This window comes from Phascolarctos cinereus, unplaced genomic scaffold, assembly GCF_003287225.1.
Source record: "Phascolarctos cinereus isolate Bilbo 61053 unplaced genomic scaffold, phaCin_HiC Scaffold_5;HRSCAF=322, whole genome shotgun sequence".
Lineage (NCBI taxonomy): Eukaryota > Metazoa > Chordata > Mammalia > Diprotodontia > Phascolarctidae > Phascolarctos > Phascolarctos cinereus.
This window is the reverse complement of record NW_027555958.1, coordinates 174,241,246-174,258,423: the sequence shown is the minus strand read 5'-3', so window position 1 is coordinate 174,258,423 and position 17,178 is coordinate 174,241,246. Positions and strand designations below refer to the sequence as shown.

The window sequence follows — 17,178 nt, the reverse complement described above, 5'->3', positions numbered from 1 at the left end:
GTTAGGTGGTGATTTTATGGGAGGACAGTGACAGTAATCAAATAAAATGATAGGTGACAATGAATGGGTTGATATTTCCATCATTGGAGGGGACTTTTAAATCAATGAGGACAGATCCATTTGAGTTTGGAGAAAGGTGGACAAGAAAAAGAAGAGCATCACAGAATCACAGAATTTTCTAGCCAGAAGGGACCTCAGGAGATATCTATGTCAACCTGAAAACAAGAATCTTTATTATAACATACCTGACTATCATTGATGAGTTAGTCTCAGACTAGAAACCTTCAGTGGGATTGGAGGAAAGGTCTCTCCTCCCCATATACATCCTTTTAGGAAAGAAAAAAGTGCTCAGCACATTTACTTTTGAAGAATCCTAATAGGAAATTTTTTTTCCTGAGATTAACCCAACATTTGTCTCTTAGAAATTTCTACTCCTTGCTCCATGGTACTCCTTTGAAGCCAGATAGAACTAGTAGAATCCCTTTTCCACATGACAGGCCTTCAAATGCTTGGAGACAGCTATCACATACCCCTAGTCTCTTCTTTTTAGGCTAAAAGTACACATTTCCTTCAACAGATTTGCATAGGACATAGTCTCCAGCCTCTTTGCTATACTGGTTGCCTTCATCTGAATGCTTTCCAGTTTCTTTTAATAATCTTCCTAAACTAGCTCTCAGAATGAAACACAATAATCTGGACCAGAGTGGAGTACAAAAGGATGATCACCTAATTTTAGGAAGCCATACCTCTTTGAATGGCTGAGGAAGATAGCTATGATAATAATAGTTAATTTTATATAATATTTACCATATAGTAGTCACTGTGCAAAATATGTTACAATTGTTATCTCATTTGATTCTTACAACAAGCTGGGGAGGTAGGTGATATTATTATCTCCATTTTACAGATGAGGAAACTAAGGAAAATAGAGGTTAAGTGACTTGCCTAGGATCACATAGCTAATAAATATCTGAGGCTAGATTTGAACTCAGGTCCTCCAGGCCCAACATTCTATCCACTATACCACTTAAGTGCCTCTATGATGAAATAAGAAATGAGATGAGATATAATAGAAAGAAGTGAGAACTTTGAAAGTTCTATTTTGCTTCTTCACCTTGGACTTTGGTTAACAAATAGCAATGTAGAAAACTGTATAATTTCAAAGGCTAAGCTTTATATGATAAAATATTGTGATGTTATCAATCCAAAAACAAATATAGTTTTAGGCTGTATTTATTGTAATGTACCATTCCTATTGAGGGCACTGATATTCTTGCTCTGCTAGACACTGTGTTTAGGGTGTTCTGGGATTCACTCACTGAGAAATATTGGACTGGAGAATGTCCAGAAAAGTGTGACTAGGATGTTGAAATCATAAAATCATAGATCTTGAGCTGGAAGTGACGTTAGAAGTCATTTAGTCCAACTTCTCATTTTGCAGAAAAGTAAACTGAAGCCCAAGGAGGCAGAACAATTTACCAAGGTAACACAAGTAGTAAGTTTCAGAGGGTGGATTTAAACTCAGGCCATAGATGTCTGAAAATATCATGTGAAAAATGATTAAGTGGGGATGCTTAACTTTTAGAAGACATGATGCCATGGGCCTGTTGCACTCCAATGACTATCACTTTTTCTCAGATAGCCATATTCAGGGATTTAATTGATGAATCCCTCTGATTTGTGGACTATTTTTATTGTAATTGAATTTCATTTATTTAATTGTCAGAAATCTATTTTTTATCATTCCTACCCTTGACCCAAATGGGAAAAAAGCGAAAAAGAAATCCCTTGTAACTAATGTGAATAGTCAAACAAATTTTCTTGTTGTCCATGTCCAAAAAAAATTTTTTTGTTCTATGCCCTGAATCTACCACTTCTTTTAAAAAATATTTTATTTTTTAATTATATGTAAAAACAATTTTAACATTTGTTTTTTAAAAGTTTGAGTTCCAAATTCTTTCTTTGCCTCCCTTCTCTTATTCCCCTTCATCGAGAAGGCAAGCAATTTGAAATAGGTTACACATGTACTATCATGCAAAACATATGTTCATATTAATCATTTTATGAAAGAAAACGCAGAGGTTCAACTTTCTGGGAGCCAAGATGGCAGAGTGAGAAGTAAATCTCCCATATTTACCTCCAAACAACTATAAAATAGTGCCCCAAAACAAATCCTGGAACAACAGAACCAGCAAAAAGATGGGATGAAGCAATCTTTTAGGCCAAGAAACTTAGAAGATTGTCAAGAAAGGTCCATCTCAGGGGCAGCTAGGTGGCACAGTGGGTAGAGCTCCAGTCCTGGGGTCAGGAAGACCTGAGTTCAAATCCAGCCTCAGATACTTGACACTAGCTGGGCAAGTCACTTAACTCTGATTGCCTCACCAAAAAACCCCCCAAAAAGCCCCCAAACAAACCAAAAACCAAAATACAAAACCAAACAAGAATGGTCTGTCTCACTCGGGTAAAAGAGGAGGGCAATTCAGGGCAGGAAGCATTCTAACAAGCCAGCATCAAGCCCTACCTTAGCAAACCAGCAGGAGATCCTGAGCCTGTATAGTGGAGCAGACAAAGTCAATATCAGGACCCCCCACTTACCTCAGGAAAGCCAGGGTAACTGTCAGACCTTAGTTCTGAGAACCACTATGTGCTTCAGCATAGCCCTGGTCAAACAGGCAGCCAGTGGCCAGACCACCACAGTGCTTCAGTGTAGCCCTAGGGAAATGCAAAAACACTGCATTGGATTCAGTACATGCCAGATACCAGTACTAGTTGCCAGACCCCTAAGGCCTTCAACAGCACCAGCTCTCCCCCACCTCACCCCCTTAGCACAGCACCAAACATGAAGGCCCCCTACAGGATTCAGGGCAACAGCAGTGAGGCACCAGGTAAGCAACCACTGGCAAAAAAAGCCTGAGACGAAGACCCTTCCACCTTGGGAGCAGAGCTCAAATATAAAAGAAAGGGAAAAGGCCAAAAAAAAATGAGTAAAAACAACCCAGAAAGAATCTGACCATAGAAAATTATTATGGTGACAGGGAAAACTAAGACACAAATTCAGCAGAGGACAACAGTGTCAAACACCTATGGCCAAAACCCTAAATAAAAATGGGAAGTGGTCTCAAGCCCAGAAAGAAATCATAGAAGACCTGAAAAAGCGGCTTAAAATAATAAAAGAGAGGTAGAAGAAAAATTGGGAAAAGGAATGAGAGTGATACAAGAGAATTATGAAAAAAGACTCAACAGCTCAGAAAACTGCTTAAAAAGTAGAATCAGCCAAATGGAAAAGGAGATACAAAAATCCACCGAAGAAAACAGCTCCTTAAAGAGTACAATTGGCCAAATGGAAAAGAAAGTACAAGAACTAATTGAGGAAAACAGCACCTTAAAAGTTAGATTTGGACAAGTGGAAGCTAATAACTCTGAGACATCAAGAATCAATCAAACACATTCAAAAGAATGAAAAAATGGAAGAAAATGTAAAATACCTCATGGGAAAAATAACTGACCTGGAAAATAGATCCAGAAGAAACAATATCAGAATCATTGGACTACCTGAAAACCATAATCAAAAGGAGGACCTGGACAGCATCTTTCAAGAAATTATCAAGGAAAACTGCTGCGGTATCCTGGAACCAGAAAACAAAATAAGCATTGAAAAAAATCCACTGATCCCCTCAGGAAAGAGATCCCAAAATAAAAACTCCAAGGAGCATTATGGCCAAATTTCAGAACTGTCAGGTGAAGGAAAAAATACAAGTAGCCAGAGAGAAGCGATTCAAATATTGGGAAGTCACAATCAGGATTTAGGACTTAGTGGCTGCAACTTTAAAAGATCAGAGGTCATGAAACATGATATTCTGGAAGGCAAAGGAGCTAGAACTACAACCAAGAATCACTTACCTGGCAAAACTAAGCATAATACATCAAGGGAAAAAATTGTCATTCAATGAAATAGAAGGATTTCTCCTTTCATAAGGAGAAGACCAGAACTAAACCAAAAACTTAACCTCCAATATCAAGACCCAAGAGAAGCATAAACAGGTAAAAAGGGAAAAGAAAACATAAGGGATTCAATAAAGCTAAACTATTTAATCCCTACACAGGAAGATGATACTAGTAATTGTTAAAAATTGTGTCACTAATAGTACAGCCAGAAGGAATATACATAGAGGGTATGGGTATATGGTGAATTTGAGGGAGTGACATAAAAATATTAAGGGATGAGAAAGGGAGTACAATGGGTACAGAAGTAAGGGAGAGTTAGAATGGGGCTCAAAAGACCTATTACAGTAGAGGGAAATATATGAGGGTGGGCAATGAGCATTGTTTGAATCTTACTGTAATCAGTATTGGCTCAAAGAGAGAATAATATACACAGTTAGTCAAATATAGCAGGAAAATAGGAAGGGAGGAGATAAAGTAAAGGGTGGTGGGGGGCAGGAGGGGGATCAGGGGAGGTGGTAGATAGAAGCAAAACACTGTGAAGGAGGGAAAAGGTGAAAGGAGTGAGAGGATAAACAAGATGAAGAATAGGACGGCAGGAAATAATACACAGTTACTAATCATAACTGTGAATGTGAATGGGATTAACTATCCCATAAAAAGGAATGTACAGCAGAGAGGATCAAAACCTAGAATTTTGCAATATGTTATTTACAAGAAACATACCTGAAGCAGAGAGAGACACACAGTGTAAAAGTAAAGGGCTGGGGCAGAATATATTATGCTTCAGCTGAAGTTAAAAAAAAACAGGGGTAGAAATCATGATATCAGAAAAAGCAAAAGCAAAAATGAACCTAATTAAAAGATATAAGGAAGGAAACTGCATCTTGCTAAAAGGTACCATAGACAGTGAAACAATATCAATACTAAACACACATACATGTGTGTGTATGTATATATGTATACAATATGTGTATATATGTAGAGCATCCAAATTCTTTTGTTTAATTTAATTTAATTTTTTTAAAAATTAATTTATTTTGTTTTATCAACAATCACTTCCATAAGCTTTTGAGTTTCAAGTTTTTCTCCCCCTTCCTTTCCACCTCCCTCCCCAAGACAGCATGCAATCTGATATAGGCTATACATATACATTCCTATTAAACACATTTTCACATTAGTGATGTTGTAAGTAAGAATTAGAACCAAAAAGAGGAACCACTAGAAAGAGGAAACAAAACACAACAGAAGAAAAAAATAGCAAATAGTATGCTTTGATCTGCATTCAAATTCTTTCTTTGGATGTGGATAGTATTTTCCATCATAAGGCCTTTGGAGATGTCTTATATCCTTGTATTGCTGAGAAGGGTTAAGTCTATCAATATTAGTCATTGCACTGCATGGTTGTTACTGTGTACAACGTTCTCCTGATTCTGCTCACTTCATACAGCTACAGACCATACAAGTCTTTCCAGGTGTTTTTGAAGTCTGCCTTTCATCATTTCTTATAGCACAATAGTATTCCATTACATTCATATGCCGCAACTTGTTCAGTCATTCCCCGATTGATAGGCATCCCCTCAATGTCCAATTCTTTGCCACCACAAAAAGAGCTGCTATAAATATTTTTGTGCATGTGGGTCCTTTTCCCATTTTTATGATCTCTTTGGGATACAGCCCTAGAAGTGCTATTGTTGAGTCAAAGGGTATGCACATTTTTATAGCCCTTTGGGCACAGTTCCAAATTGCTCTCCAAAATGACTGGACCATTTCACAACTCCACCAACAATGCATTACTGTTCCAACTTTCCCACATCTCCCACATTTATCATTTTCCTGTTTTGTCATGTTGGCCAATCTGACAGGTGTGATGTGGTACCTCAGAGCTGTTTTGATTTGCATTTCTCTAATCAACAGTGATTTAGAGCATTTTTTCATGTGAGAGCATCCAAATTCTTAAAGAAGTTAAATATGTTACAGAAAGAAATAGACAGCAAAATTATACTAGTGGGGGACCTCAGCTGTCCCCTGTCACTACTCAATAAATCTAACCAAAAATAAACAAGAAAGAAACTAAGGAAGTAAATAGAATATTAGAAAAGTTAGATATGATAGATCTTTGGAGAAAAGTGAATCAGAACAAAAAGGAATACTTCAAGGAATAGTCAACCTGTCAGATCTATGGGGAAGGGAAAAATTCATGACCAAACAAGAGATGGAGAGCATTACAAAATAGAAAACATATAATTTTGATTATATTATATTAAAAAGCTTTTGTACAAACAAAACCAATGCAAAGCAGAAAGCTGGAAAACAATATAGCAAGTGTCTCTGATAAAGGCCTCATTTCTCAAATATATAGAGAACTGAGTCAAATTTATAAGAATACAAGCCATTTCCCAACTGATAAATGGTCAATGGACATGAACAAGCAGTTTTCAGATGAGGAAACCAAAGCTATATATAGGCATATGAAGAAGTGCTCTAAATCACTTTTGATTAGAGAAATACAAATTAAAACAACTTTGAGATACCACCTTACACCTATCAGATTGGCTAATATGACAAAAAAGAAAAATGATAAATATTGGAGAGGATGTGGGAAAATTAGGACACTAATGCACTGTTTGTGGAGTTGTGAACTAATCCAACCATTGTGGAGAGCAACTTGGAACCATGCCCAAAGGGCAACCAAACTGTGTGTACTCTTTGATCCAGCAATAACACTACTATGTCTGTATCCCAAAGTGATCATAAAAAAAGAGAAAAGGACCTACATCTGTGAAAATATTTATAGCAGCCCTTTCATGGTGGCAAAATATTGCAAATTGAGGGGATGCCCATTGATTGGGGAATGGCTGAACAAGCTGTGGTATATGAAGGTAATGGAATACTATTATGCAATAAAATATGATGAACAGGCAGAGTTCAGATAAATCTGGAAAGACTTGTACAAACTAATGGAAAGTGAAATGAGCAGAACTAGGAAAATATTGTTCACAGTATCAGCAATATTGGGTGATGATCAGCTATGGATGACTCAGCTCTTCTCAACAACACAATGATCCAAGACAAGCACAAAAGACTTACAAAGGAAAATGCTATCCACATCCAGATGAATAACTATAGACTCTGAATGTAGATCAAAGCATAAATTTTTTACTTTGCTCTTTTTCTGTTTTTTTTCCCTTTTGATCTGTTTCTTCTTGCACAACTGTGACAAATATGGGAATGTTTTATATGATAGCTCATGTATAACCTATATCAAATTGCCTACCATTTTGGGAAGAAGGGAGGGGAGAGTGAGAATGAAGGAGAAAAATATGGAACTCAAAATCTGTAAAAATGAATGCTAAAAATTGTCTTGACATGTAATTAAGGAAAAAAATAAAATACTGTTAAACAAAAGAAAACACAGACCAATACACAAACCAAGAAAAATAGAGTTAAAAAGTATGCTTTAATCTACATTTAGACTCCAGCAGTTCTTTCTCTGGAAGTGGATAGCATGTTGATAATAAGTCCTTTGGAATTGTCTTGGATCATTGTATGGCTCAGAATGGCTAAGTCATTCACAGTTGATCATCACACAATATTGCTGTTATTGTGCACACTGTTCTCCTAGTTCTGCTCACTTCATTTTGCATCAGTTCATGTAAGTCTTTCCAGGTTTTTCTGGAAGCATCCTGCTCATTATTTCTTATAGCACAATAGTATTCCATCACAATCAGATACCACAACTTCTTCAACCATTCCCCAACTGATTGGTATTCATTCAATTTCCAATTCTTTTCTACCACAAAAAGAGTGGCTATAAATATTTTTGTACATGTAGGTCCTTTTCCTTTTTTAAAACTTTTCTTTGGGATACAGATCTAGTACTGGTATCATGGTTAAAGGATATACACGGTTTTTAATAGCCGTTTGGGTATAGTTCCAAATTGTTCTCCAGAATAGTAGGATCATTTTACAACTCCATCAGCTATGCTTTAGTGTCCCAATTTTCCCACACCCTCTCCTACATTTTCCTTTTCTGTCATATTAGACAATCTGATAGGTGTGTGGTCCTAGCTCAGATCTGTTTTAATTGCATTTCTCTAATCAATAGAGATTTAGAGCACTTTTTTTCATATCACTGTCGATAGCTTTTATTTCTTTGTCTGAAAACTGCCTATTCATAACCTTTGACCATTTATTAATTGGGGAATGACTTATATTTTTGTGAATTTGACTCAGTTGCCTAGATTTTTGAGAAATGAGGCCTTTATCAAAGAAACTTATTGTAATTTTTTTTTGTTATGGTCATTGTGTATGTCACTTCATCCTAATTTTTTTGCCTGTTTCTTGTCTCTCTTCACTCACCCTGTCCCTCCTCAAAAGTGTTTTGCTTCTGACCATCACCTTCCCCAATCTGTCCTTCCTTTTGTCTCCCCTCCTTTCTCTTATCCCCTTCCCCTCCTAAATTTCTGCAGGGTAAGATAAATTTCTATACCCAACTGAGTGTGTGCTATTCTCTTTCTGAGCCCATTCTGATGAGAGTGAGTTCAAGCATTGTCTGCCACCTCCCCATCTTCCCTTCATCCATAACAGCTCTTTTGTGCCTCTTTCATGTGAGATAATTTGCCCCATTTTACCACTCCCTTCCCCCTTCTCTCAGCGCATTTCTCTTTCCCATATCTTTCATTTTTTTTCAGTTATTATACCATCATAATCATCTTTCTTTCTCATCCCTTAGTTTTATTTTTTTTTTAGATATCACATCATAGTCAACTCACATTCATGCCCTCTGTCTATGTATACTCCTTCTAACCACCCTAATAATGATAAAGTTCTTAGGAGTTACCAGTATCATATTCCCATGTAGGAATGTAAACAGATTAACCTTATTGAATCCCTTATGATTTTTCTTTCCTGTTTAACTTTTTTATGTTTTTCTTGAATCTTGTATTCGAAAATCAAACTTTCTATTCATCTCTGTTCTTTTCATCAGGAATGCTTAAGAGTCCTCTATTTCAGTAAGTGTCCATGGTGAGTAGGTGATTTTTGGTGCTAAGCCTAGCTCCTTTGCAATTCAGCATATCATATTCCAAGCCTTTGATATGAATATGATATGATGATTCTTTAACGTAGCAGCTGCTAAATCTTGTGATAACCTGCAATATCTAAATTGTTTCTTTCTGACTGTTTGCAATGTTTTCTCCTTTACCTGGAAGCTCTGGAATTTGGCTATAATATTCCTGGGAGTTTCCATTTTGGGATCTTTTCGAGGAGATGATTGGTGAATTCTTTCAATTTTTATCTCATCATCTCATTCTAAATTTTTGGGCAGTTTTCCTTGGCAGTTTCTTGAAATATGATGTTTAGGCTCTCTCTCTCTCTCCTCTCTCTCATCATTGCTTTTAGGTAGCCCAATAATTCTGAAATTCTTCCTCCTTGATCTATTTCCCAGGTGAGTTGTTTTTCCAATGAGATAGTTTACATTTTTTCTTTTTTCATTCTTTTGATTTTGTTTCATTGTTTCTTGATGTCTCACAAAGTTATTAACTTCTATTTGTCCAATTCTAAATTTTAAGGAATTATTTTCTTCAGTGAGCTTTTGCACCTCTTTTTCCATTTAGGTTATTCTGCTTTTTAAGGAGTTTTTTCCTCTATAGTTGATTTTTTTGGTACTTCTTTTTATCATTTGATCTATTCTTTTTTTTAAGTTATTATTTTCTCAAGTGTTTTTTTTGTGCCTCCTTTACCAAACTTTTGACTCTTTTTTCATAGTTTTTTTTTAATAACACTCTCATTTCTTTTCTCAATTTTTCCTCTACCTCCCTTCTATGATTTTTTAAATCCTTATTTAGATCTTCTGGGAGTTCCTTTTGGGCCTGAGATCAATTCAATTTTTTTTTCTTTGAGGCTCTGGATGTAGTTGTTTTGATTTTGTTGTCTTCTTGGTGTATGTTTTCATCTTCCCTGTCACCACAGTAACTTTTGGTGGTCAGATTCTCTTTTTTCATTTTTTTCTCATTTTCCAGCTTATTTCTTTATGTTTACTTTATGTTAAAGTTGGGCTCGACTCCTGGGATGGATGGGGGCACTATTCCAAGCCTAAGGCTTTTCATGCTGTCGTTTTCAGAGCTAGTTCTTGGAGTTTGCGAGTTTTCAGTTCTTCCAAGGTGATATAATCTGATGAGGGGTGCGATAATTGCTCTTCTGGCCTATGTTCCAGTCCATGAGATATCACAAACATTCTTTTCTCCTCTGGAACTGTGACCGGGGCCTCCAGTCCTCTGTGGTCATATGTTCTAGTATGCTAGTGTTCCTCTTTGCCCTGGGACTGTGACCAGAACTGTGAATGGCTAATGCAACAGACTCTTGCACCCAGTTCCAGCAAAGGGTCCCCTGTAATTTCCTTCTGACTAGTGGTCCAAACCCTTTACAATCTGTGGGCTGAGAGCTCCAGAAGCCATCACTGCCAATTCAGTTGCCCTCAAGGCCTACTGACTTGTTGATGGCATGAGCTTACCCCAGTGAGGCAGATCTTTCCTGCTGACCTTCTAAGTTGCCTTGGGCTGGAAAAATTGTTTTATCTCATAGTTTTGTTTGTTCTACCACTCCAGAATTCATTATAAGGCATTATTTTAAAGTTACTGGGAAGGGAATTTGAAAGGGCTCAGGCAAGCCCCTGCCTTTACTTTGCCATCTTGGCTTTTCCCCTGTGAATTTGCCACTTTATTTTCAGAAGGTGATAACATGATTGATTATTGGTCTTCTGGAATTTTGGATGATCATTGTATTGATCATAGTTCTTACAGCTTTCAAAGTTATTTTATAGTGTTGTTATTATATAAATTCAGTTTATGAAAGTCCTCAGAACTGTTCATTTTAATAATTGATGTTATAAGTTGTTTTGCATTTTATGCTTACTTCTCATTGCTGCAGCTCATACAAATCTTTTCACGTCTCTTTGAAACTACATATTTCCTCATTTATTATGGCACAATAGTACTCTATAACATTCATATAGGACAATTTGTCCTTTTCTCACGGCAATCACCCCTCTTCCCAAACCAAATTTTGCTTGTTGGAAGGTCATTTACATTTTTCTTTTTCTCAAGTCTTTTGTTTTGAATTGAGCATGCAACTCTAAGAGATTTAAATTTAAATTTTTTTTAAAAAAATCCTTTTTTATTACTGCAAACTTAATAGATATAACAGACACCAACATTTCCATGTACAAAGGAGACCATAGAAAGAGGATGGCGTATGAAGATTTTAATCTTTACTACATACAGTTTTTTTTAATAGTTCAAATTTAAAATGCTGGCTCAAGCTTGCTTATCTGTCTCCCCTTTTGAACATCTTTCTACTTTCTTCTTTTTTTAATGATCCAACAATTATATATTTTCTCTCCTTTTGTTTTTATCACTATCATTCTATCTCTTTTTCCTTATCCCTCCTTCAGGCCAATAAAAGCCTTCCCTTGAAGTATAATGAATGTTAAATAAACCCACAAATAGACTGTGTCTGAAAACATATGTCTCATTCTGTACCTGCAGTGTGTCACCTCTCTGCCAAGAGGAGGGAAATGTGATTCACCAGCCTTCTGGAGTTGTTATTTGTCACTACATTGATCATAATTCTTAAGTCTTTCATAGTTGTTTTCCATTACAATGTAGTAATAGTATAAATTGTTCTCTTGCTTATACTCACTTCATTCTCCATCATTTCATAAAAATCCTTCCAGGTTTCTCTGAATGCATCTCTTTCATCATTTTTAACAACAAAAACATCTGCTACATTAATATTCTATAATTGGTTCATCCATTCCCTAATTGATGGACATTCAATTTATTTTCTTGTTTTTGGCTACAGCTAAAAGTGCTGCTATAAATATTTTAGTACATATGTTTCCTTTGTACCCTTTCTTTTGGGTGTAAGTGTAACAATAGCATTGCTGAGTTAAGGTATATGCATATTCTTCTTGCATTTTGAATATAGTTTAATTTTTTTTTCCCAATAGGGTTGAACCACTTACAGCTCCACCAATAATACATTAATGTTCCTGCTTTCCCACAGCTCCTCTAATAATTATAATTTCGCCTTTTCTCATCTTTGACAATGTAATGGGTGTGAGATGAAACAAATTTAATTCAGTTTGTGTCCTCCCTTTATTATTAGTGATTTTTATTGTTGATTGCTTAGGTCCCTTTTCTTGAGAAAAATTTTCATATGTCTTCAATGTCAGAGAGTTGCTGTAATATACTTTTGATTCTAATTGCATTGTTTTTGTTTGTGCAAAAATATGACTTTTACATAATCAAAATTTCTCACTTTATTTATTGTTATTCTCTCCAAATCTTGTTTCCTAAATAACTTTTCATATTCCATAGTTCCATTTGTGCTCTTCTAATTTTTTTTAATGATCTGACATTTTATAACTAGATCATGTCTAAATGACCTTATTGTGATATGATGTAAAATATTGCTCTAAAGCTATTTTTTCCCAGGCTGCCTTCCAGCTTTCTCAGCAATTTGGGTTGAATAACAAGTCCTTACTCCAAGAGTCTGAGTTCTTGATTTTTATCAAACATTATGCCACTATACTCTATTACTTCTGAGTTTTATGTATCTAATCTGTTCACCAAATACTATTAGCAGATTTTGTTCTTGGGAGAAATTCCCATTCAAGTAAAAATTAGTCTTTTTGGCCTTTGAGCTCCTTTCTAATTCAAATTCTATCATGCACTCAATTATGGTGCCCTATTGATCATTCTTATAATAGCTTGATGACTTTTAATAAATGTTAATTTTCTTAAATACTCTAATCAAGAGTTTTTAGATCTTTTAACTTTTTCACTATTCCCAGTGGGGCTTGACTTATTATCTAGTGATAGCCATCCTTAGTTCTGCAGCATGATATCACACACCACCAGGACAGAAGTAGAAGATGAAGAAAATGTATCATAGGTCCAGGTAGCCTAAGGAATCCAGGAGGTCGGAGACTGTCAGGAAAAGTGACATTTAGCAAGCATATGAGCTCTGGTCCAGGAAAGAAGATGCCCATTTTCTTTTGGCATACTTTCTAATTGACCAGTAGTTCCTACTTAGTGGCATGTGAATTCCTTGGGAGTTTATGACCATAGTCCAAGTGGTTCACACTAAAAATTCTATAAAGAAACCTTAAACAGTAAATGATTGTTCAATTATTTTCAAATGTATTTTTCTCCTGTGACAACAAGCATGTATATGTTTGAAGAGCAGTATTTTCCCCAAGGAATGGGGCAAGGTAGCTATCCTCAAGTATTTTAAGTATTGTCAAGAAGGAGAAAGCTTAGACTTGTCCTTATTGCCTCCCCCCACCCTCTGCTCGCCACAAAAGGCAAGGAATCATAAACAGTAGTTTCAGGGAGTCAGATTTCAGCTCCATGCAAAGAAAACCTTCTTAATAATTAGAGCTGTCCCAAAGTTGGAACAGGCTACCTTAGGAGGCTATAATTCCTTTTTCACTGGAGGTTTCCATGCAGAGATTTCTTTTTGGGAATGTTATAGAGGGAATTACTATTTAAGGGTGGGATAGACTGGATGAATGATCTCTGAGATTATTTTGAAGTCAGGGACTCTGTGATTTGGATTTAGATTTGGATAATAACAAAGACAGTGGCACTAGGATCATAGAAAAAATTGGGTCATGTCACATGAGATGTTGAAAGCTTTTTAAAGAATATATCATAGTGTTGACTACATCTGAGATTTAATTGGCATAGGAGCAGTTAGTGAGGATCTTCCTTTACCAATGCAGATAAGTACCTTCCATACAAATTTAGAGAGTTGCCTGGGGACATTGAGAGATTGGGTGACTTGCTGAAGGTCACATAGACCATTTTGTCAGAGGCTGATCTTGAGCCCAGATTTTCTAGTTTCTAAGGCCCAGCTAAGCCTTATTTATTGTACCATATTGCCTTTCTTGAGAACTTAGTGCAAATTTATGAAAACAAAATCAATTTGAAATAGCTTAATTTAAGAATGTGTTCTGTAACACCATTCTTCTGGATTTTCAAAATAGCATCGAGAAGTCAAGAAGCTGTGTGATGTAGTAGATAGAGAGCTGACCTTGAAGCAAAGAATACCTAGCTTTGTGTACTACCTCTGACACACAATGGCCGTATGACTACGAGGAAATTGTTTAACCTCTCAGTGCTCTAACCAACTGTCTAAGATGTTAAGTTGCAGGGAAGATGCCTACCCGCAATGGTGGAGGGAATTTCCTCACCTAAGAGTTTCTTATAGCAAGGAATCACAGCTCTAATCCCTATCCTTTTCCTTATTAAAATTTATAGAAACAATTATAAGGTTTCACAGTCCCCCAGTGCTGGCAGTCCCTGCTTTATGCAGCTATGGATATGCTTCTAAAGAAGAAACAGTTTGTTTCAGCCATTGAAGGCCATCCCAGATACCATAATGTATGTGTGTGTGTGTGTGTGTGTGTGTGTGTGTTGTAATGGTGTGTGTGTGTGTGTGTGTGTGTGTGTGTGTGTGTGTGTGTGTATGTGTGTGTGTGTGTATGAGGCTGGGTAGGATAAATGTGGATTGTTGTCATGTTGACATCCCAGTCGCTTGCTGGTGAGGGAGTGCTGCCAGTAGCAGCTCAGTGGTCACATGAGAGAGAAGAGGATGTAAAGCTGACAGCAGTGCCTGAGACTTGTTTCAGTCTAATGCCAACTTGATAATATATTTTATATGTCAGAATGCAGCTGTGATACAGTGCTAAGAATCTTATTAAAACACCTAGATAGTAGTTATCAGCACCCTGGGAGGAAATAGGGTCTGGTGCCTCCCTGGCATGGGGCGGGGCAGGTGTTCCTTGTGGGGAGGGGGAGAGAAGTCTCTGCAGAACAACCACTGAGGCCATTCTCCTGGCATTTTGCTAACTAGAATTTCCTGTTCTACTTTCAAACACTTCATTTTCCACCTCTCTTCACCGGTAAGAGAAATTACACATTGAAAAACTGGCTAATGACTCAGTTCCACATCACTGAACCACCTCAGAGGAAACTTAAAATGCTACAGAATCATGAAGGGTTATCAGAAGAGTAGATGGAATTTTACAAATACATTTTTAGTGCCTGGATGAATCTGTTGATACAATCACTGCCTTAATCGCCTTTTTCCTCTCTGTAAGAAATTCAGTGGCAAGTTATGTGCTACACACATAGCCATCATATAGAGAATTTTTCCCCATTAAGGGGATAGAGAGCTTTTCTTTTAATAGACCAATTTGGAAGAAAGAATGAACTTCCTCGGAAGAATTTGGCACCCAATTCCTAAAAGGCAGCATAAATTGATAAAAGTAAGGACAATACATATTTAAAGTGACTACTGTGTTTAGAATAAACAGTAAGATTCATTGATTTATCTAAGGTTTTATTTGGAAAAGTATTGGAGTGTAGGTGTACATTGGTACAGAATTTGGGAATTCAGGTTCCAAAGATGCTTTTCATTTTATTTTGGTTTTCCACAGGAATTTTTGGAAAATCATCAATCATAGGAGTTTTTTTTTTTAATTCAGTGGGTAGTGGAGAATCATTGAAGCATTTGAGTAGCAATATAACCAAACCTATACATTAAGGAAGAAGTCTCTGGCAGCTATTTCTTAAAAGGATTGAAGAGGGGCTTTACCCTCCAATTGGAGAAGGGATTGAAAGTGGGAGGAAGCTACTGAGATATACAATCGATCAATAAATATTCATTAAATTATTGCTATAAGCTGGGCACCTGTTTTAGACACCAAGGCTACAGAGACAAAAATTCAACGGCATCTCTGTTTAGTCCAATTTATATTTTTTTCCAGGGAAATAATATGTGTGCATAAAAGTGTATATTACAGAAGTAATAACCCCAAAGTGACCAGGATCATGGCAGTGGGAATGGTAAGGAGAGACTGATGTAAGAAATCTGATGGACATTGAAATGATAAGATTTAGTGATTAACTAGATAATATAGAATAAAAAAGAGAGAAATATAAAATGAGGTTGGGAGTCTGAGTAATTGGTAGAGAGGTGGAGGCATGGACAAAATAAAAAATTAGGATGAAAAGCAGATTTTAAGATAAACAATGAGTTCAGTTTTTTATTTTTTTGACCTTAAGGAAACAGTGGAAGACTCAGGTGGAGATGTTCAGTAGGCAGTTGGAACTGCAAACCTGGAGATGAGGAGAAGAGATATGTATTTGGGACCTATTTCTATGGAGGTGATAGTTGAAGTCTTGCCAGTAGATGAACTCCAGATAGACAGAATATAGAGAGAAGAAAGAAGACTGAGGATAGAGCCTTGATGAATATCTGTCTTAAAGGGGAGGAAGAAGCAAGAGGAGGGTCAGAGTTCAATTCAAAGAGTAAATATCCCAGAGGTGTTAGGACCAGACTGGGTGGTAGTTCTGGCAGCAATTAATGGTACTATGTTGAAATGAGTATTAATTCAAGTAGATAGGAGAAGTGGTGGGGAACAAGGGAGAGACTTAAAGAGAAAAAGCAATAGAACAAAAGCTTATTCAAATCTGGCAGGATTCTGAGAGAAATAAATAAAGCCTGATGGATTAGGCAAGCAGGAAACCCAGGATGGAACCTGGAGAACCATGAAGGAACCTGGAAAGCTAACAAAGAGCCAGTCAGTGAAACAAAGGTATAGTTAAAGAGGTAAGAACAGAAATATATAGTAAAACAGAATAACAATGCAGGAAGGGTTTACTGTATCAAACACTGCCTTGTAGTGCACTACAGTGAACAGGTAGATGGTACAGTGGATAGAGTGCTGGGCTTAGAGTCAAGAAGACTCAAATCCTGCCTCAGGTGTTTACTAACTCTATGATTCTGGGCAAGTCACTTAACCTTTTTGCCTCAGTTGCCTCATCTGGTCCATGGAGATAATAATAGCATCTATCTCACAGGTTGTGAGGATCAAATGAGATAAAATATGTAAAGTGCTTTGCAAAACCATAAAGCACTAAATATATGCCAGCTATTAATAATAATGATGATGATGATGATAAAATATTCAAGTCTCATATTCTCAACTAGATAGAAAACTCCTAGAGAATAGGAATCATACTGAGTTCATGTCTCAACTTTGACATTTATTAGCTATGTGACCTTTTGAGCCTCTTTTTCTTTATTGGTCAAATTGGAAATTGTGAAATGGGAATCACAGATTGTTATAGTTGGAAGTTACCTCAAAGATTATCTAGTCCA

At 36.6% G+C, this 17,178-nt stretch overlaps 1 long non-coding RNA gene across 2 annotated transcripts in view; it reads right to left on the bottom strand.

Moving 5' to 3' along the window:
* The window catches only part of LOC110192052 (uncharacterized), a 102,898-nt gene that overhangs the window by 18,451 nt on the left and 67,269 nt on the right, over nt 1–17,178 (bottom strand). For both annotated transcript variants that reach the window (XR_013486982.1, XR_013486983.1), the window contains one exon: nt 2,596–2,712. This is a non-coding gene — a long non-coding RNA (uncharacterized LOC110192052). The remainder of the gene's footprint in view (nt 1–2,595; nt 2,713–17,178) is intronic.